This window comes from Eubalaena glacialis, chromosome 16 (assembly GCF_028564815.1).
Source record: "Eubalaena glacialis isolate mEubGla1 chromosome 16, mEubGla1.1.hap2.+ XY, whole genome shotgun sequence".
Taxonomy (NCBI): domain Eukaryota; kingdom Metazoa; phylum Chordata; class Mammalia; order Artiodactyla; family Balaenidae; genus Eubalaena; species Eubalaena glacialis.
The window spans coordinates 71,546,561-71,568,898 of record NC_083731.1 but is presented as its reverse complement, the minus strand read 5'-3'; the positions used below and the strand labels follow the sequence as shown (position 1 = coordinate 71,568,898).

The following is a 22,338-nucleotide window of genomic DNA, read 5'->3' as shown; positions in this document are numbered from 1 at the left end:
TCCTTTGACTCCTGTCAAAGAGACTAGAGCTGGACACTAGTTAAAACAGTGAAGATATATATTTTTTTAAACCCAAAACTATTGCAAGAGGAGGGGAAAAAAGAGACTTCAGTATAGAACTGAATTCTGAGTGCAGCATGGACAAGTGGGGATTAATAGCCAAGGATCAGGGTGGGGGTCAGTGGATGGAAAATCACTAAGAGGAAACGTCAGGGGTAAGGAGGGATTCTGGCTAAACCAACTTGGTAAGATTTTTGCTGAAGGCAGGGCCCGGTGATTAGATACCAAGAGTGGGGGATGAAAAATTTGATCAGATATGGCAGGTGAGGATTCTTGCTAAACTGACATAGCAGGATTTTTGCTAAAACTGGGTGATGTAAAGATGGACACAGAAGTTCAATGGTTAGCTCCTAGTTGAGAAGAAGGTTCCAAAGAATCTGAGCAAAGCTTGGTCAAGGAGATAGTCTTTGTCATCCCACATATCCCATCATCTTTCCCCTGTCACAGTTCTCTTTTCTCCAAGTCACCCACCCATACCTGCTGATGGTCCCCAGTCTTTTCATCAATCCCAAATCTGGGCAAAAGGAATCACAAGGATGGCAAACAGATTTCAGAGCTGCCTTCTCTGCTCGATTGGCAGTACCTACCGGCTCACTGCGAACAGAGTCTGGGTCTGGGTTAGTGGGACAGATGCCATAGGATAGGAAAAGACACTGTAGCCAGCATGCCCTGGGACACTCCAGGATTGATAAAGCTTGAGATGTGTACAATTTACAAAAATATATGACCACGTGAATAGATTGCCAGGTCCTTGGAAGGGACCTGTGCAGAGGAAGGGTTTTAAAGCTTAGCTTCCTGGTAGAGCTACCTCTGATTGAAGCACAAACATTCTCACTCTGATCCAACACCTTAAATCTCAGTGGCCCATTGTTCTTGCAACTAATCCAACTTACCAGTTTCTTTCCTTTATGGCTAGTGCTTCTTGTGCTCTACTTAAGATATCTTTGCCTATCATGATGACATTTTGCATTATTCTCTTCTGAAAGCTAAATTGTTTGACATTTAGAGCTATAACCCATCTGGAATTGATTTTTGTGTGGTATGATACAGCATAGTAGATAGTAGTCAAGATTCATTTTTTTTCTATACAGATATCCAATTGACCCAGCACCATTAAAAAAAAATGGATCATCCTTTCTGCACTATAGTCAGAGTCATCTTTATTTTAATTAGGTAATATTCTATGTTTCTGGATTCTGTTCTGTTCCAGAGGTCTATTTGCCTATCCTGACACCAGTACCACACTGTTCCAATTACTAGAAGTTGAAAGTAAGTCTTAATATTTGTCAGTATAAGTCCCCTAGCTTTTTTCTTCTTTTTGAAGATTATCTTAGTGTTCTCAATTTTTTATAATTCCATATCAATTTTACCTTGTCAGTTTACACACACACACACACAAACACACACACACAAACAACCCATACAGAAATTGAGATTGGGATTGTCTTAAATCTACAGATCAATTTTGGGGAGAGTTGGCAGAGTCACAATTTCAGTTCATAACTGAATTCAATTCAATTTAATATCTCATATTTCAATGAGATATCCTACCATTGACTTAAACCTTTAAAAATTTCTCTCAGTAATGTTTTTTAGTTTTCAGTATGGATGTTTTATACATCTTTTAGATTGATTCCAAGTATTTGATATGTATTTGGTACTATTGTAAAAAGTTTTATGTTTCAATATATTTTTCCTTTTTTGGTGATATATAGAAATACAATTGATTTTTGTATATTAATTTTTAAATACTTAACTTTGTTAACTTATTGGTGTAATAGCTTACAGACTCTTAGATTTTATATGTGCACAATCATGTCATTTACCAATAATAACAGTTGTATTTCTATCTTTATAAACTTTGCCTTTAATTTCACTGGCTAGGAACTTGGGAAAATGGTGAATCATCTTTTCATTCCTCAGTAGAGGAGGAAAGCTTTCAATAATCTGTTTGATTTTATGTTTGAAGTAGGATTTTTGTAGGTATTCTTTATCAAATTAAGGAGAGTCCCTTTTATTCCTAGTTTGCTAACATTTTTATCCCCTAAAGGCATTTAACTGTATAAAATGCCTTGTCTACACCTATCAAGGTGATCATAATTTTTTGTTTTAATCTGTTAATATTATGAGTTACATTGATGAATTTTAAAATGTTAAACAACCCTGGCATTCCTGGAGTAAACTCTACTTCTCTGTGACATAGTACCTTGTTATATATCACTGGATTTTATTTGCTAATATTTTGTTTAGGATTTTTGGATCTATATTCATGAGAGTAAGTAGTTTGTAAACCCTGTCAGGTTTTAGAGTCAAGGTTATACTTGTCCTCATAAACATGTCCTTTTCTATTTTCTAAAAGAGTTGGTGCAGAATCAGTGTTATTTCTTTCTTAAATGTTTGGAAGAATTCACAGCCAAAGCCATCTGGGTCTAAGGTTTTGTTTTGTTTTGTTTTGTTTTATTGGAAGGTTTTTAAAACTTAATTAAGATTTTCTATTTCTGTTAGTTTTGGTAACGTTTTTAAAGGATTATTCTGTGTTAAAATTGTCAAATTTATTGGCATAAAGCGTTTCAAAAAATATATATCTTTAATACCTTTTGATATCTATCAAGTGTATAATTATGTCCCCTTTTCCATTCTTGATTTTAGTAATTTGTAATTTCACTCTTTTTTTCTCTCAGTTTTCTAGAGGTTTATTTATTATTTTGATCTTTTCAAAGAACTAATTTTGCTTCTGTTGATTTTCTCTGTTGAAAGTTTGTTTTCTATTTCACCGATTTCTGTTCTTACCATTATTATTTTATTTCTCACCTTCTCATTTGTTTCATTTGATAAGTATGTTTTCCTAGCTTTTTGAGACAAAAGCTTAGAATATTGACTTTTAGTCTTTCTTCTTTTCTAACATATCTATTAAATATGTGTTAAATATGGCTATATGTTTCCCTCTACCACTGCTTTAATTACATCCCACAAGTTTTGATATGTTCAGAAAATTGCACAAGTTATCATTCAGTTAAAAATATTTCCTAGTATTTGTTGGGATTTCTTATTTGCCCTTATTTAGAAGTGTATGGCTTACTTCCAAAAAAGTTGAGATTATCTAGTTCTTTTTGTTATTAATTTTTATCTTAATTTCATGTTAGTCAGAGAATATGCCCTTCATGATTCCAATCCTTTGAAATTTGCTGAGGTTTCTGTATGATCAATTTTTGACATGCTCTATATGCACTGAAAAGAATGTGTATTCTGTCATTACTGGATGCAGTGTTCTATATATGTCAATTAGGTCAAAATTTTTAATTGAGTTGTTTAGGTCTTCTATATTCTTAATAACTTTTGCCTTTTTAAAAACAATAAACCATTCAGCCATTGAAAGAGGTAAAGTCTCTCTTTTAGTTCTGTTGAGTTCTGCTTTGTGTATTTTCAAGCTATGTTATTGAATGCATACAGATTTAGAATTGTGATGTCTTTCTGGTAGAATGACACTTTGATCACTGTGAAATATTCCTCTACTTTAGAATTGCTATATGTTTCATGTATAGAAAAAAGACTGGATCATATAAAAAATATGTTACCCTGGATTACTCTGAGAGTTCTAATTATAGATGATTATTTTCTTTTTTTACCTTATTTACATTTTCCTATTTATTACAGTGAGCAAGTGTAACTTTTATAATGATAAAAAATATGAAATTTACTTTAGAAAACACAATAGCAGACAGTAGCTTCAAGTTTCTCCTGTACATAACCAAGTGATTAAAGGGATGCTTGGGCATATGCAGCAGGACTTCCTTGGTTTAAATATCAAGCAATTCCACTTCTGCTCCTCCTGAGTAAATCCCTATGTTTATCTCATCTAGACACTCTCGTATGGAACTCTGACAGATATAAAGGGTGGGCATGCGCACACACACACACACACACACACACACACACACACACACACACACCTCTTCTTGACATTTTTAACTCTGGAGCTTTTAGAAAAATTGACAATAAGATTTAAATAAGATTTAAAGTGTCATTAATAGGCATTTTGTCCCTTCTTTATTAGTAGATATTTTGGCATCATTTATATCATCTTTGGGAAGCAGTCCAAACAAACAAATTCCAAAAGAGAACTCTCAATTATCATGCTTGAGAGAATATGGAATTAAAACTGATAATCAAAATATACAAATAATCTCATATTTTATGTAAGTAATAGTTGTTATATATTTACCCAGTTAGCATTTACCAGAATCATCATTTTTGAAGGGGGAAAATCATAGCAGTTAATATTATTGAGCACTTAATTCTGTGTCAGCCACAACTGTAAGCTCTTAGTTAATCTTCACAAATCCCTGTGTCATAGATAATATTCTTGTTCCCATTTTACAGATGGGGCAATTGAGGTACAGAGGATAATTAACTTGGCCATGATTAAACATCCAGCAAATGACAGAGCCAGAATTTGAACTCAGGGAGTTAAGGGCATCCTCTTTAATACTATATTATATCATAGCAGAATTATAGGAAGGAAATTAGTGTTCTAGAGTTGGGAAGTCAAATAGAGTTGGGATTATTCGTTCTGGTGAAGGAAACATGGCTTAAGACTCAAGTGAGGACTTCAGTCTGTGGCAGGAATCCCTGAGGGGCTGTGAATGGGTCAGAGAAAGGCTGGTGGGTCTGAGAGGAGCTCCAGAATGTGCTGGTCTGTTCTGGGGGACAGAGTCAGGGTGAATGTCATTACTGCCCAATGAGGAGACTTCAACTTGTCTTGGAAACCACAACACTTCAGGAATCCGGTTTTGCTGCCTTCCAAGGAACACTGAGGCTCCACCCTTATCGCCCCAACCTGTGGCTGCCCAGCTTGCTGCAAATTCCTTGATTTCTAGCTGGAATCTGCAGGGCATGAGTTAGGTAAAAACAATTCTCTTAAGGCCCTATCACCATTCTTCCTTTCCAATTTCCTTCCTCCTCTCTAATAACCAGATTACCCATTCATCATCATCCTCATCCTCCTCATCATGCTCATTATCATCCTAGTATTTATTAAACCCCTGGTGTACACCTGGCAAAGTATTAAGAATTTCTACTGCATTATCTCATTTAGCTCTTACAGCCCCCTTAGATGACTGAGTTGGGCACTGAAGCAAGAGCTAGTAGTGGCAGAGCCAGGTTTTAAACCCAAGCTTGTCTGATCCAAAGCCTAAGTTCTTAACCCACCATGTTGTACTGCTAGAAGAATTAGTCTGGATTTATGGAATTTAGGGCAAGTACTGGAAGGGAGAAGAGATGTGATAAGTCTAAAGTCCTTCCTTATCATTACATTAGTGGCTGCTTCCTCATGAGACAGTTTGGCCACACTTGAAATCCAAAGTACTTTCCTACCGTGAATCTCAGTTATGTCTTCCATCATTTAGTATTATACTTTCAGTTTGTATCTGCCCCTTTTGATATGTCTTGAGCTCCTTGAAGGAGCTCAGTTATCCTCTATTATCTAATGGAGGATTTGGCATCCAGTAGGACACAAGATTTTGTTGTAAGAGGGCAGCATGGGAGTTCACAAGTGTTGCAATCAGAACATCTGGCTTTGATATTTAATCCTGCTGCCTACAGGCTTTGCGACACTGGGCAAGGCATTTAACCTCTCTGAGGATCTGTGCCCCGTTTCTGGAATACGGGTGATTATTTCTTTGTAGTGTTAGGGGCTCTAAATGACCACATGTACATGAAGACCCTTCGAAATTTGTAAAACTCACTACCTAAATGTGAAGTATATCATGAGTATCGCTGCTGTTTCCAATGTCAGCTGCTGACACTGTGCCTTTTCTGGCCCAGCTTCACAGCATCCTGGGCTGGTTGACAGTCTCCTAAGCTCATTTGTCTCCCCAGCACCCAGCAGTGTTCCTTCAGGGTAGTAGGTGCTACTAATCAGTATTGCCCATGTCATACAGAAAATCTGCTTCATTTAGAGTTGACTGTAACAAAATCGATAGATTTGAAGTTTATATTCTTTCATGTCTTCTGCCTATGTTTGCTCTCGGTCCTAAGGAGATGTTAAATGAGCATAAATCTGGATACCTATTAGGAAGAGGAAAGAAAGTAAGGGTCTGCACAGCTCAGGTTGCAGATAATTGGCTTCCTAGCTATTGAAGGTTAAGTATAGTGACTCATGGAAGCACAATGTTCTTCCTAACAGTCTTTATCATCCACATTTAACCTGGTTTGCTAAATGCAGCAGAGAACATAAAAACCTTAGGAAGCTGACATCTTAAAAAGCTTTTAGAAAGGAATGAATCAAAGATTCAAGAACCTCTTCAAATTTAACATTCGCCACAAATTCAACCTTCTTTTGCTTTTATTTTTTCTTATTATCAAGTTCTTCATTTGGGGGGAAAAATCTTTTTTTTTGATTCCTGTAGACATCTTCAGTCATAACAGATTCTCTCAAGATCTTCTGAAGCCTTTAAACACCTACTACTCTGTAAAGATAGATATGATTTCCAGCTGTTTTCTTTTCTTCTTTTTTTAAAAACATTTATTTATTCAAGTCAAGGTGATAGTTTTTCTGAAAGGGTTTTAGCTATACAAAGCTAACAAGGACATATTTAGTATAAACTCAACATTTTCTTTTGGCCAACCATATAAAGAACAATACGAATACTTAGAATCATTAAATTGTATGTAGAAAAAATGTTTTAAAAACTTTAAAAGGTCACCTGACCCTGTAATTCTGTTTCTAGTAAACAATCTTGAGGAAATATTGAGAGAAATGGCATTTCTTGTAATAGTGAAAAATTGGGAAAAACTCAAACGCCCAACATTAGGGAGATAGTTAAATAAATTATTGTTTATTAAATAATTTGCAGTCATTAAAATGATATTTTCCAAAAGATTAATTACAAGGAAAAATGCTAGCTAACATAATATTCAGTGAAAACCCAAGTATATATATTTTTATGTCAGAGTCATCCCTTAGAAAATATATACATATTTATGCAGAAAAAAATGACTGAAAGGAAACCCACCAATATATTAACTGAGGTTAACTGTGGGTGATGGAAATGCGTGTAAGATTCATTTTGTATTTTTGTACTTAAATTTTTAATTGTAATTAATTTTAATTGTAATTAATTTAATTTTTTTGGTATTTTCCAGATTTTCTGCAATGAGAATGTTTAAAATTTACAATCAGAAAAAGTATTACTTTAAACATGCCTAACACAATATTTATAGTTACTACACTGCCAGATTCCTACATTATGATAAACGTTGAAAACTTTATATTTCTACTGATTTCAAAGAATAACAAAAAAGGACTTGGGCAGCAGAGCCTTTAACCTGCCCTGGACCCCTTCCTATACATGTTTGTTTCCTGATTTTGTCGGTCCACTTGACTGGATAGACCACAGAATTTTCTGGAAGAGTTCCATAAATCCTTCAGGCTAGTAAAGCTCTTTCCGTGTCCCCCTGTGTTGGATCCTCAATCCCAAATAGAACAGACTGGAGTTGTGGATGGGGAGGGCAGGAGGGACAAGTGACCCAGTTTAGTGCCCAGAGTTTAGTGTAGCTGTGATTATGGTGGGTCATACGTTTCAATCCCAGCTGCGTCTGTCACTAGCCACTACCTCTCTGCAACTCAGTTTCCATGCCTGGATTAACTGGCATTACCGAGGTTAGCATGATGTCTGGCCCCATAGTAAGCACTCAGTAAAAGTTAGCTTTGACTGAACTTCAAAAGAGGTAGAACCCTTTCATCAACTCTGCAGGCATAAGTTGGAACAGTCTCAGCAGGTGTAGTCAACTAGCTGCCTTCTTGGTAGGAAGGAAGCAATTAACAGGTTGAATCTTGTTTTGTTTTCTTTGGGGGTGGCGAGGGAGGTGGGGCTCCAAAAGCCCCAGAAGGGCTGTGTCGGGGAAATGCAGAGTTGGAGGCAACAGATCAAGTGTTGTAAAAGAGGGTTCAATTTTGGAGGGGCAATTTAGGGACAGACTTGGGCAGAGCTAGGTAACCACCATTTTAGGGGCAGCCGACTGGGGTGTTGGGAGCTGCTGCCGCTCCTGAGTTTCCCACACACCTTGGCCCAATGGACAAGGAGAGGAGGCCACCACTGCTCCCATCACTGATACCTCCTCTCCAGCACAGTGGTCAAATGCTTCCTCCTCCTGAACCTGCAACCCAGGGAAGGCAAGGAGTAGATAATTCTGGCAACACTGATGAACTAATTGACCTGGGAACAAACAGTACCCTCCCCACACCCCTCACCAGGGTGGAGTGTCAGGGACAAGCAGGGGAAAGTGTCACTCCACTTTTTGCTGCCAAGGGTGACAGATGCTACCTCGTCGGTTCAAACACGTGCTCCCATGCACTCAGGGGAAAGGAGGCGGTGAGAACGGTTGGCAGGGGGGCAGAAAAATCAGGAATTTGGCATTTTGGGTTTTGAATTGCTTAGGAAGAAATTAGTTCCCTGAATGGTCTGGAAAAGAGGATCCTTGTCCTGTGTGATGAGAAATTTTGAATTAGAAAGAAAAGTGAGGTGCTTTGGTAGTACAACATCAGAGAGTGAATTTTAGAGAAACAGGTAGAATTTCCCTTTCAAGGACGTCTAGGTGGTCCCACCGGTTCTCGGCAGACCTGAGCGGCAGAATGAGGCTAAAGACAGGTCTAGTCCTTTGCCACCTGACTGGCAGCTCAGGCTGACAGGACAAAGGTGGTCGGCTCAAAGCCACCATTTGGCTTGGCCCATATGCGGTGGGGCAGGGACAGATTTCAACCTGGCTTGACTTTATTTATTTATTTTATTACTTTTTTTATCTTTGTTTTTTATTTTATTTTATTTTTTACTGAAGTATAGCTGTACAATATTATATAAGTTACAGGTGTACAATATAGTGATTCATAATCTTCAAAGGTTATACTCCATTTATAGTTATTATAAAATACTGGCTATATTTCCCGTGTTGTACAGTATAAGCTTGTAGCTTATTTTATACCTAGTTTGTACCTCTGGGTTGACTTTAAACAGTCCCTGTTCCAGCTGCCAGGCACTGATTCTCATTCTCCAATCTAAACTTAGGTGTAGTATCGTTTTACATCCGTTAAATAAGAATTGTTTTTCCACTAAGAATGTGACGTCATGGGCCAGGATAATAATCCAGGAAAACTCAGGCCTCTGATGGAAATGGTGGATAATTGGTAGAGGAGGACGACTTAGAGAAAGTATCGCCTTTCTGTGGTTTGTAAGTTTCGAGGCAGGCAAGGTCTACCCACTCCCTGCCTCCTGGCTCTCCTACTGGCCTTTCCTTTCATCTAGAACTCTCTCTCCAGATTGTAAAAAAATAGCTTGCATTTGAAAGAAGTCATCCTACTGGATACTAACTTCTTTGGGCCTTCAAGGCTTTTTCCAGCTTTAAGAACCCTCTATTAAAATGCAAACATTCCAGGAAGGAGTAAAGTCTGCAGTGTTGACAGCTAATACCTTAACACTATCAGTCACTATCACTTTAGCAAACATTTACTGAGCCCTTACTACCTACTTATTTGTTTGTTTATTTATTTGTTCATTTGTTTATTTAAAGTTGGGTTTATTGAGGTGTAATTTACATACAGTCAAATTTATGCTTTTTAACGTACAGTTAGTTCCATGCCTTTTGAAAAAACATAGCAGTCATGTAACTAACCCTACAACCAAAGTATAAAACATTTCACTTTCGGGGTGTTCCCAATACCTGGCAACAATGGACCTGTTTTCTGTCCCCGTAGTTTTGCCTTTTCCAGTCCTTATTATTAATAAAAGTAAAAATGACCTTAAACTGTATTTGGCTCTGTTTACAATCTAGTTTATTAACCATTTCCCTTGGGGAGAGCATGGCTAAACTTTCAGACTCATTTCCAGTCTCAGCAGCTAGCTAGCCAAGCACTTGATCACTGGGGAGCCAGTGAACGGGAGCTGGGAAAGGAGAGAAGAGAACCAGGTAGGATGGGCATGTAGGGGGCGGGGCCGTTGCTTTAGGAAGCACTCATCTGGCCTCCAGCCCTGCAGGTGGGCAAGTCACAGAACACCCTTCACCCAGGCTCCTGTTGGCCCACTACTCCAAAAAATAAACTCAGGTCAGAGGCAGACTGTCAGCTTTCTGAGGATCATTTCCCCCTTCTGGTCTCTATTGTCCCCTTTTCTCACTTGGTGGCATCTGCTCCGGGTGACTCTGCTTGTGCAGGGTCAAGGACAGCGAAGACTCGAATTAGTCTCCCACATTTCTGGCCTCAGTCCCTGGGTAGGTGACGGTGCCAGGAATAAGGGAGGAAAAGGAAGGGAAATAATATTTTTTGCACTTCAACCACATGCCAGGCACACATGATTTCATTTAGTCCTCTAGAGAATCAGATGAGCCTCTGAGCCAGAGACCAGCCCCACCCCAGCCCTGTTCTTCCACCCGTGTGACCCAGCATCAATCGTGACCATCAGTTTACCCCTTAACTCCTTCCTAACGCTCCCTTGATTTCCTCCCCACTGCTCTGTCTTCATTCAGTCTCATCATCTCTGAGAGTCTGGATGTTTACAGTCATCTGTTAGGATTCTTTCCACTGCAGTCTGGTCCTAATTTATCCCTTTCCTGGCTACCAAAGTTACTTTTCCTGAATGCAAATCGGATCATATTTGTCCCCTGCTCAGATTTCCTCTGTGACTCCCCTTTATCCTCAGCATAAAATGGCAACTCTGGCTCCTGGTAAACATGGATCCCTGATCCAATGCAAGCCCCTCTCCCAACCTCCTCTGTTATGCCCAGAAATCTGCTGGTGGCCCTAGGCGACACGTTGGTTCACGCTCATCCTCTCCCCCTCCCCTCTTCTAGCCATGCCCTGGGCTGCATGGGTCTTTCTTGTCTAGATGCAACTCCAATATTACCCTCTCTGAGGAGTCTCCCCTGTTCCCTCTCCAAAGACATTCTCGACCGCTTCTTCCCTTGTTCTTCACTAGATCCTGACAACATTCTATCACAGCACTCAGGTGCTTATATCTCTGGCTGGTGATCACTCTTTTCCTTGCCTTCCTGCAATGCAATTCTTAGTAAATGACAAAGTCCCATTTTAAATTCTTATTTTCCACAACATGACTATCTCAAAGAGTTGAAGTTTGAACCTAGAAAATTGGCTGATACCCGAGCCCATGCTGTTTCTACTGCATAAACTGTAGAAGCACATTTGGGAAGAAAGATGATTTTATTTGGGATGTGTTGTATTTGAGATTCCTGGGGTCACTGAGGTGACTGTGCGCAGTAGGCAATTGGAAAGGAGAGTATGAGCTCGGGAAGAAGTTTTGAGTTGGTTTTCAGTAAATAACTCTGTTTGGTAGACCTGAAGCACTCTTAGCTTTGGACGCTCTTTTCCATATCATATAAAAATATATCAAAATATCTTATGTATAATATATTAAGTAGGTAATCATATGAGTTACATTGCAGATGACTATTTCACATGACTTGTAGGATGTTGATTAAATATTTATTCATTTCATTTTTCAGTTTTCCTCCCTTCCTCTTTCTTTTCCTCCCTCCTTTCCTTTCTTTCTCAAATATTTCCTTGACCTTTGAAAAGATATGGTACTTTTGGTACTTACTGGGAAAAATAGCCCATGTGTAAGTGGCAGCTGACCTCAGAGGAACCTCGACCTCAGAGGAACAAAAGGTGACTGGAGGTGGGGGGAGAATTAAGTCCTCCTATAACCTACGTCGGCACCCAACAAGCTGTCCCAAATAAAGAGAGAATGCAAGTAAATGTAGACTCCTCTGTAAATTCAGCTTCAAGGCAAATCTCCTGGCTCTCCCTGTAAAGAAATTCTGGTGTCTCTGCTGGGTTTGGATAAGTGATGCTCCTTTGTCAAATGAGAAGATGGCTGAGAAAATGCAACAGAACCCTAACATTTGAAGTATCCAGCAGAGGAACAGGGGTCTGGGGAGAGGGCCAAGAGGCTAGGCCGGGAAGAGAGGAATACCAGATAGTAAAGGGTGGAGGGTTTCTAAAAAGGAAACAGTCAATAGACAGAGGAGTTCAGTAAAAAAAAAGAAAAAGAAAAAGATGGAAAACAGTCCATTGAAATAGGTAATTCAGGAACCACTGGTGGGCAGAGCCAGATCGTCTCAAGCTGACAAGGGAGAGGGAGCTAATTGAGGAGAGCAAATGTAGACAGTATTTTAAAGACCCTAGACTATTAAGGGAAGGAAGGAAAGATACAGGGCATAACTAGATGCAACTGAAGTTTGTTTCATTTTGTAACGGGGAAGCCAAAAGATGCTCAAGGAGGCTGAGGGGGAAGGAGCCAGTGGAAAGCACGGGCTGTTGTCCGTACTCCTAGCTCAGGCCAATCCCTTTACTTCCACTCAGTCCCATCACTTCTGGACATTGCCCCAGTAATGTTCTTTTTCTCTTACCTCAGTAAGTTTTCTCCTTTCTACTGGATCTTTCCCATTCGCATACAAATCCACGAAGATTTCTCTCACCTTAGTGATTTCCCTGGTGGTCCAGCAGTTAAGACTCTGTGCTCCCAGTGCAGGAGGCCCGGGTTCCATCCCTGGTCAGGGAACTAGATCCCACGTGCATGCCACAACTAAGACCTGGCACAGCCAAATAAATAAATAAATATTTTTTAAAAAACAGATTTCTCTCATCTTAAAAGCAAGCAAAATCTTTTGAATTCACTTTCCCCTTTCAAGCCATTGCCTGTTTTTCTCCTTCCATTCTCAACACAACACCTTGAAAGAGGTTTCTGTATTAGTTGTCTCTAACTTCTCATCCCTCATTCTCTCCTCCATTAACTCCAGTGAGTGTTGGTGGGATGGAAGGGTGTGCCCACCTTTCTATTGAAAGTTCCCCGTCAAGGTTATTAAAGATGTTAGGTGGCTAAATTCAACGGTCAATGAATGGTCCTCATTTCCTGCTGGCCTATTTGCAGCATTTGACACGAGCAATCACTCCTATCTCTTGACACACTCTCTTCACTTGACCTCCTATCCTCATCCTCTTGTCTTTTTTTTGTCTATACTCACTCCTATAGTGATTTCACCCTAATCTCATGACTTTAAATACTAGCCTGGACCTCTCCCCAGAGCTACAGACTGTACATCCAACTGTATGTTCAACATCTCCACTTGGTTGTCTAATTAGCATTCAAAACTGAGCTCCTGAGAGTCCATCCCATACCTGATCCTTCTGAAATCTTCCTCATCCCAGCAGATAACAACTCCATTCTTGCAGTTGTCAAAGCCCAATGCTTCAGGGTTATCTTTGACTCTTCTCTTATTCTCATACCTTGTATCTATTAACTAGCAAGTACTGTTGGTGCCCCTTCAAAATATATCCAGAATCTGATCACGTCCTGCGCCTCCACTGCTAACTTCCTAGTGATGAGGGTCTTTCCAGGCCACCATCATCTTTTACCTGGATTTGATGCATCAGCCTCCCAGCTGGGCTCCCTGCTTCTACCCTTGTGCTTTTCTATCTATTCTCAGCACAGCAGCCAGGATGTTCCTATTAAAGTGTAATTCAGATCACATCACTCCTCTGGCCAAAATCTCCCAGTGGCTTCTCATCTCACTCAGAAGAAAAACCAGTTGCCATGACCTCTAAGACCTCACTGGTCTCGTTTCATTGGTTCCTTCATATACCTAGAGCCCACATATGTCACACTTCAGGGCCTTTGCACTTGCTTCTCCTGCCTGGAATTCTCACTCCCTTGCCTCCTTCAAGTTTTAAGTATCACCGTCTTAGGGTGACACAAGTCCCTCTACTTAAAGTTGCAGCATTCTCTCCTTGACACATGACTTCCTATTCCCTGCTTTGTCTTTTTTCCTTGGGGAAAGGACTTTTGTCTGTTTTATCCCCTGTGATGGCCCCAGTGCCTAGGACAGTGCTTGGCACTTAGGATATTGAATGAATGAGATTGATAATACTGGAGGGCAGAGGGGATTATTGATTGATGAAGGCTCAAAAGGGAGCATGTGGAAAGACAGATGCAAAAAACACTAAATTTTTACCTAAAGAGACAAGGCAGAGTAGGGAACCAAGAAAACTCCTGGTGCCATCATTTGCAGGTTGACTGAAGCAGATCAGTACCAGTTAAGTCACCTTTCCTATGCATTTACATTTTTAAGGCTTTTATCTCTAATTGTGGTGGGACAAAAACTTTGTCCCTGTGTTAAAGGAATTGCATGCACTATCGAGAGATTGGTGGAGATTTACTCAGAAAACACGGAAGCCTTCTTGACCTTGAAATTGTCTTACACCTGAGGTAAACCAGCTCTATTCTTGAAGACATGTCACTCTGAAGCATAAAACAGATCTTCTTCTTCTTCTTGTTCTTCTCCTTCTCCTTCTTCTCTTCTCCTTCTCCCTCTCCCTCTCCCTCTCCTTCTCCCTCTCCCTCTCTCTCTCCCTCTCCCTCTTTCTCCTTCTCCTTCTCCTTCTCCTTCTCCTTCTTCATTAGTAGTAGTAGTAGTAGTAGTAGTAGTAGTCATAGCAGTAGTGTTGGCTTGCCTGGTTATGAGGCTGAATTCTAGACCTTCTAAGAACTGGTCCCATTGTTTCCTCTTCCATCCCTTGGACCCAAGGCTCATCATATCCTAAGGATTCAGAGCCAATGTTGCTGAACTCTCTTTCTTCCCTGAGTGTCCCTTTCTTCCCTTCAACATGAAAATCCTGCTGATAATCCCAGCAAATAATCACAAGCCCGAAATCACAGATTATCCTCGGCCTCAGGTCTTTAACACTTAACCTGAGGGGAAGTGGGCAATTACATAACTGCTCAAGGACAAGTGCAGGGGTGGGGGGTAGCAAAGATGGAAGGAGAGAGGACCAGGAAGGAAACTGCATGCCTAAGGGAGTACTCAGGAAACTGAGGAAGCTTGGCTGTGCTTGGGGCAGGTGTACTGGTCATGATGCTCTTTGTCAGATTAATTTTATTCTAAGTTTTATCTAAGTGTAACCATGATAAAGGAACTTAGTTCCTTAGTTCTATAGGAACTAAGTGTATATGAGCCACATATGATATTGGTTTCATTATTTTGTACTCATCCTTCATATTCTTGAGTCTGCATAGTTTTGCCACTGGAAAATAAACAGGGATTATTTTCAGGAAACCAAAGACAAGCATGGTCTTCTGTGGGTGTGGTGAATTCATGAAGTTCCAGGGATTTTTAAACCCCTCCTTAATTCATCAGTAGATTTTCAAGTACTTAGCAGGTTTCTGCTGTGAATGACTTGTTTTGTTACTGAAGGTAGATCATTTTGACTACTTCATGCTTTTGTTTGTTTGAACATAGGAGTAACAAATAAGGGTAATATGAATGTGAGAAGTAATGGTGGTAAAATAAAACAAGAGATACATAGGTACCCGGGTTGAGGTTGGAGAGAACTGAAATGATTGTGTTTTGTTGATGCACCATAGGGACCTATGTTAAAGGACTCTTTAATGTACCTGGCTTGGGGTCCACTCTAGTAGCTTTTGATGCCAAACAGATTTTGACCTTTAGGTCTCTCAGTTTCAGAGAGAAAATTCTTAGAAGAGGTATTCTCTTAAGGGTCATTTAGACAACTCAAGCTACACAGACCTTTCTCTGGATTCCAGTAATGTCACAGGAACACCCTGTGATTGCTACCTGCTTATCTAAAGTTTGCCTGGTAGACCTAAGAAAATTTTTCTATTGACAGTGCAATGTGACCATCCTAGTCAAATCCCTTAAAAATATACCAGATCAGGGTTTTTATGTAACCCACAATTTATTACTCTGGGCTGCCTCTTTTATGGAAAATGAGAAGTTTATTTTAAAAACTCCTAAGTATAAAGGGCTATAAAGGTTTTATATTTCAATTTTAAATACTTAGATTCTATTCTGTAAGGATAGAACCCAGAACAAAGGTCTTAAATCAGTAATTGTATAAAATGGAGGCATATTAAAGATTTATCTCATTCGCATTACTTATTGTGGCCCATGTTTTATTTCTAATATTCCTTCCTGTTTAGATGTGGTAATACTAGAGTTCATTCTACAGCATATAGCTGTTCGGTCCCACAGGTTGTTCCCACTGGTGGTGGGTGGCTGTGTGTTACTGATTTTGGTCACTTCATACTCATATATAAGCCGTATTATTAATGTAAAGAGGATATGGGGTCAAACACACACATTTAATGTTGTATTTGGATCTTGGAGCCTCCACAGGATTTGAAATATGAAATTTAATCTTTCAGTATTCTATAAAGAAAAAACAATATTGTTTCTTGTAAAAATACAGCCCGAATAAAAGTTGAAACCTCAGCTTCCTACCACTAAGTTCCCTCCCTCCATTTAAAACATGGTTTCTTATCAAAAGAAATAAACTTTGAGAAGTTAATTTGGTTCCAGAGAAATCCTGTGGTTTCTTCTTATATTGTATACATGTTGAATGAGGTATTTGTTGAAAGGTATTGGATCCAAAGTAACAAAAGAAGAATGGAAGTGAATTTATTATTTTTCATATTCTCTTTACTCTTCTTTCTGAGAGTAGGAAGGAGGGGCAGTGTCTCTGCATCACACATAAAACCAAATAGGTGAGTTAGTTGGACATACTACTTTGAAGTAGCCCAAAGCCCAGGTTTCCCTGGAGAAATGCCCAAGTGAATGCATATCCCAGAGAATATGCTAGGATTCTAGAGGCTTTTCAAGTAAGATAACCTGGGGATTCCCTTTTCACAGCTCTGGCCACATGGGACTTAGAAACAAAACAAAACAAAACAAAACAAAAGAGAAGCCCTCTTGTTTCATTTTTCCAGGGCTAAATGAAGCCTTAATTATCTCTTATGTCTAGTTCCTTGTATAACACCCACACTGTAGCTGTTGCTTCTCTTAGCAGTTTGCCCTCTCACACCCGCAGGGCAGGGCCTTAGGCTTGGTTCCTGACCCTAAATAAGCATCTGAGATGGAGTGGTTGATACATCAAAGAAATGGATTTTCCAGTGAAAAGGAAACTTATCCTTTCAAATGAATTTGGATTTTCCTTTCCTCTCCCCTGTCTCTGTTTAGAAATATGTTTAGTTTATTTTAAGAAACTTTACACTTGTATGTCAGTAACAATGACTTCTCAGTTTAGACTTGAGAAATGCTTCTGTGTCCCAACTTTTAGAGAAAAATTAGAGTCAACTCTCCATGAACTTGGGAGTAATGAGTTAGTGCAGTGGTTTTCGGGCTCCTCAGACTCAGGGCCTCCCTTTATGTAACGTATTTTGAGATGCCCCTTTCCTATTCTGAAATGAAATTCTCAGGTAATGCAATCTAACTATACACATAATAAAAAATAAATATGAAATACCAGTTGTAACATGAAAGAGAAATATAAAGAATATAACTTGAAACAATATATATGTCAATATGTAAAGGGCTAAACTGGAAGATAAATTCCACAGATTTCCAAAACACTTCACGGGGAGGAAAACTAATCTGGGTGAGACCACTTAGTGCTCTGTCCTGACTGGTGTTGGACGGTGCAATGAATGAGTTGAGAAATAAGTTCTTTGTGACTTAGAGCAGGTTACCTTTTTTCTCTGAGCCTGAGTGTCCTCATATTTAAATGAGGACACTACTTATTTCACAGGAATGTTGTTTGTACTACCTAAACATTACATATGAAGCACCTAGGACCACATCTAGCCCACAGCAGGATCTCAGTGACTATTGATTCTCATCATTTCTTTCCCGGAGGATTCAAAGTTACTGCGAGTCCCAGGGTTATTTGCCCTCTTTGCAAGCTTTACCCAGTAGGGCTTAGTGTTTTTCTACTGGGGGAAATGAGAAGTGGGAGTAATTCAAAGACTGAGCTGTTAAAGAAACATTGACTTTTACTGCTCCCCTCCACCCCGGCTCCCGCCCCTTCTCCAAGTAGATGAAATAAATACGGGTCAAACTGCCCTTTCTTCTCTGCAGCCCAGTCTTTTCATGCTAGGGACCTTATGCAGTTTCCAACTACCTGTCATTGGAGGTAAGGGCACTTTGCAAGCTGTTGTTAGGTGATTGAGAACTGGATTGTGATTTGGAAAGCAGTCCCAAGTCTCTGCTTCTCTAGGATAATGGTTTATGAGGGTGAGCCATTTGTAGGGGCAGGTGGAGCTGGTGGAGAAGGACAGTGGTAAATTGTTCCTCCATTCTCTGCTATTCATGCTATTAGCATCCTATGCTAACTATAAAGCAGAAGTCAAGGAGTTTTCCTTTTTAATCTCTAGAAAGAATTTGCCAGTTGCTTTCTTAAACTATAAGCCTCCAAGTAAAATCCTCTAAAATATCTTGGAGGTGAAACATGTAGCTCTCTTAAGAAAACAATTCAGGTATAGTCTAAGTTTGCAGTTCAGGAAAAGATTACTTTTTAGTGAATTGAGAGGAAATTTTAAAGGTAGACTTTCTCCTGCCTGTTCATTTAGAAATCCTTGCAAACAATGATGTTTAAACCACCGTGTTTTCACGTTTTAGAAATCGTAGCAGAATGAAGTCCTTATTCTGCATAGCAAAATAAGATCCTTTAAAAATTATCTGGAGCAGCAAAATGTCATCCCTTATTTTATACCCTCATAAACAACCTCAGTTGGATGAAAAGCATTTGCGGAGGGGCAGGCCTCTCTGGTTACTGCCTCTTCTAGGTTTCCCTTCTCTGTTTGATTCTCCTTTTCGATAAGAGATCAGGTAACCATGACAACACTGCACAGTGGAAGTCCTTTCATTTTTGTGCTTTACATAATCCTGAAAATAAATCTGCTATCTCTTTGACATTTGCTTCCGTTTCTTACAAACTTTTTTTCTTTAATCTTAGCACAGTATTTCCTGAAAAGAAACTTGCTACTTCAGAGGATTTGCTGCCACCAGTGTGACTTCCTATTAGTAGCAGGTTTGACTTTGCATTCTCTGGGGCTTGGATTCCCGCTGTAGATTCTCCCCGTACACGCTTCAAACTAAATTGTAGCTCTATTATCCAGTTATTGAAGACTAGCAAGACTGTGATGGTTCACAGGGGTCTTTTCTGATTTAAGACTCACACAGGTCAAGTCCATATCATCCAAAATGGCAGCCGTTGTTATTAGGCGAGTCCCTAAAACTCAGCATCACAGGGCTGGTTTCATAAGGATAATTCTGGTAGGACAATTCCTAAAGTCCACGGTGGATATGAAGCACTGATTTTACACTCAAATTTTGACAGTGTGAAAAGATATCAATAGTTTGACCTAATATTTCTTGAAAAATCAAGACTCCAACATAATTTAATATATGAATCTTGCCCATCTGCCTTTGAAATGAGAATGTGTATTGTACCTACCTGGAAATGTTAGAATTTTGAGCCATCCCAAAAGACTGATTTATTCCTCCCTTCCTTCCTTCCTTTTTTTTTTCTTCCTCCCTCCCTCCCTTTGTCCCCACCCCCCTCTCTCTTTCTTTCTTTCTTTCTTTCTCCTATCAGTGAGAAGAAAGATTTGATTCCCTCCTGTAAATTCTGGAGACTTCCAGACTTCCATAGTAATGAAGGTTTCTCCTACAATAAAAGGAAATGACTCAGTTTTTTTTTTTTTTTTTCTGCATTAATGGCTTCATGGAGATTCAGACAAATCAATGCTGTATAGTTCTTGGTTGGATGGGAGGGAAGTTATCATTAGGGTCAGAATCAGGTCACTGTTTTGAAAGCAGACCTAGTTCTTACCATTACCCACTGGCTTGGATTGTGTTCAAGCAAACTGTTATTGATTTGATTTATTTCCCTAACGGTTGCTTTCTGCTCTCTCTCAGGATCTTTAATGTACAAAACACATAGAGCTTTCCCCTGCATGTCTGCCGATTGAGTGTTATTGAGTTTAATGAGTCTATTCAACAACACCCAACTCTCCAGTCTTTATTCAGACAATCTCCTGGGAGTTGGAGCTCAGAGAAAGGACTGCGGAAAAAAGCCCACTAACTTGGTGAAAACCTTATATTTCCTTTTAAGGACAAGTTTGTTCTCCCTGGAACATGTGATAGTCCGTGTGTAATTACATGAAGTGTAATCGTATCGCTGTCGTTCGAAATGACTGGACATTCAAACGACCTTTATTCAGAATGACTGGGATAAGCTCAGGGCCTCCATGTACACTGCAGGGGTTGTGCCCTGACTAAGGGTGGTAGCAGAGAGTGAGAGTAAATCCAGTCTGTTCAGTGTCAGCTCAGGGGGAAGGTGCCTTTTTCTAATTCCCAAAAAGACCCTGCCTGTGGTGGCCTTGGATGAAGTGGTTTCGGTACATTACTGTCCATACTCGACCACCCGAACGAACCGTGTCTCACCATCAGGATGCTATAATGATGAGCAGGGGAAAAGAATGAGAAGATATAAGGTGGAAGTAAAAGGAAAAATAAATGCACAGACATCTGAGTATCTTAACCTCAGACTGTTAGATTACTGATATCAGATTGCATTCCAGATTTGGTGTGACCTAGGGGGCCTCTTTGTATTACTGCCATCTCTGTGATTTTGATTCCTCATCTTCAGTGGGGATAATCCTAACTTATAGAACTGTCGTGAGGCTTCCTTGAGATAATGAGCATAAAGCTCTTAGCGCAGTGCTCAGCCAATTGTAAGTGCTCAATAAATGCTTTTAGGATTGTCACTCCCCTCTCCCAACCCCTGAATATAATTCTTAGTCTTTATTTGCCGATTTGTAGGAACTGATAATGAGTCTGTGACACCTCATGGGGTAAAGGGAGAAGAGGAGGAAAGGAAACTAGAGTGTGGGTAATGAATAAACTACATTGCGACGGGACTTGAAGCATTTAGGGCTGCAAGGAGATTTAATCAGCAACACATTTAACCAAGAAGAATCTTTAAAACTCAAACTAGATTGATTAAGGTTTTTTTTTCTATTTTTGGATGTCACATCTTGTGATTCAAAATACAGATTTCTCTGAAGGTGGTGAAGCGCTTGCTTGTGAATTCAAAAAGTAGAGGGCAGGTCGTATTTACTTCTCTGTCTCTGACTATCAAGACTGTCACTTGCATCAGAGGAGGAGCAAGTCTCCTGTCTCTTGCTGTCCAGTGAGGTCATCTGATCCCAGTATCCACTACGCACACCGACCTTCAAATACTGAAGGGAGCAGGGCCAAGGCCCTCCTCTGTCCACATTTTAATATGGCATATGTATTTTTCTCTTTTCAAAACTTAACTGGAAACCAGCTGGCTTTACAACTAGATATTCAGCCTTAATAATTTCCCATGAATACTCTCTATGCTGTATTTATCATCTATTTAAGCTCTCTAGTGATGGGGAAATTCAGGGCTCAGAAAACATGCTTACTTGCTCTAAACAAAATGCCACAATGCCATCTTCAAAGCCTCTGAGAGCCATCTGATGCAAATGTATCTAATTTGGTCATTCTTCGAACTTGCTGAATTGAAATACTGTATAGGAGTCCCTAGTTTTAAGCTAATTTGGTTTTTTGTTTTGGGTTTTTTTTTTTTTTTTTGACAGCTGCAAGAATGGCAGAAAAAGCACTGGCCCAGAGTTGGACCTGGGCTGTAGAACCCGGTCTACTAACTGTGATCTTGGGCACAATGTCTTCCAGCCTCAGTTTTGTCATACATGAAATGGGAGGTTGAACAGTTGTCTTTAACAGGGCTGGCTTTAGAGTATGTGAGGCCCAGTGTAAAACCAAAATATGGGACCCCTTGTTCAAAAAGTAGAAAAAAAGTGCTATTAAAGGTATATAAAATAACACGTTTTCCTTTCTTCCATGGTCTCTCAACTTGTCATGGTGGTTTTTTTGTTTTGTTTTTTTGTTTTTTGATTGCACCACGTGGCTTGTGGGATCTTAGCTCCCTGACCAGGGATTGAACCCGTGCTCCCTGCAATGGAAGCACGGAGTCCTAGCCACTGGACTGCCAAAGAAGTCCCAGTCATGGCGTTTTTTAATTTGCTATTTAATGTCATTTTAAGTAAAGAAAAATCAGAATTTTAAATTATTAATATGAATTTTATCATTCATCTGTATATTATGCAGTTTTTCAATACCAGTTGAGAGCGTTTAACTCCTGTGGAATCACTGATATACAATTAGTATTTCATAGCTGTTACATGCATATGTCTTTCATTCTTAGAATAGTGGAAACAGCACACAGAACTAACTCAACTGCTTTCATTTCACTTATTAATATGTAATATTAATTACATTCCATCAACACCTTCTACTTTTAGTTTACTGTTGGGTAAGGAGGGATGGAAAGGAAAGGGAACCAGGGATTGCCCTTTCTTCTATGTCATCATT

At 39.5% G+C, this 22,338-nt stretch overlaps 1 pseudogene; it reads right to left on the bottom strand.

Annotated features, from left to right (window-relative positions):
• LOC133076377 (calcium-responsive transactivator-like) overlaps positions 1-22,338 on the bottom strand; it is a 124,019-nt pseudogene that overhangs the window by 9,755 nt on the left and 91,926 nt on the right.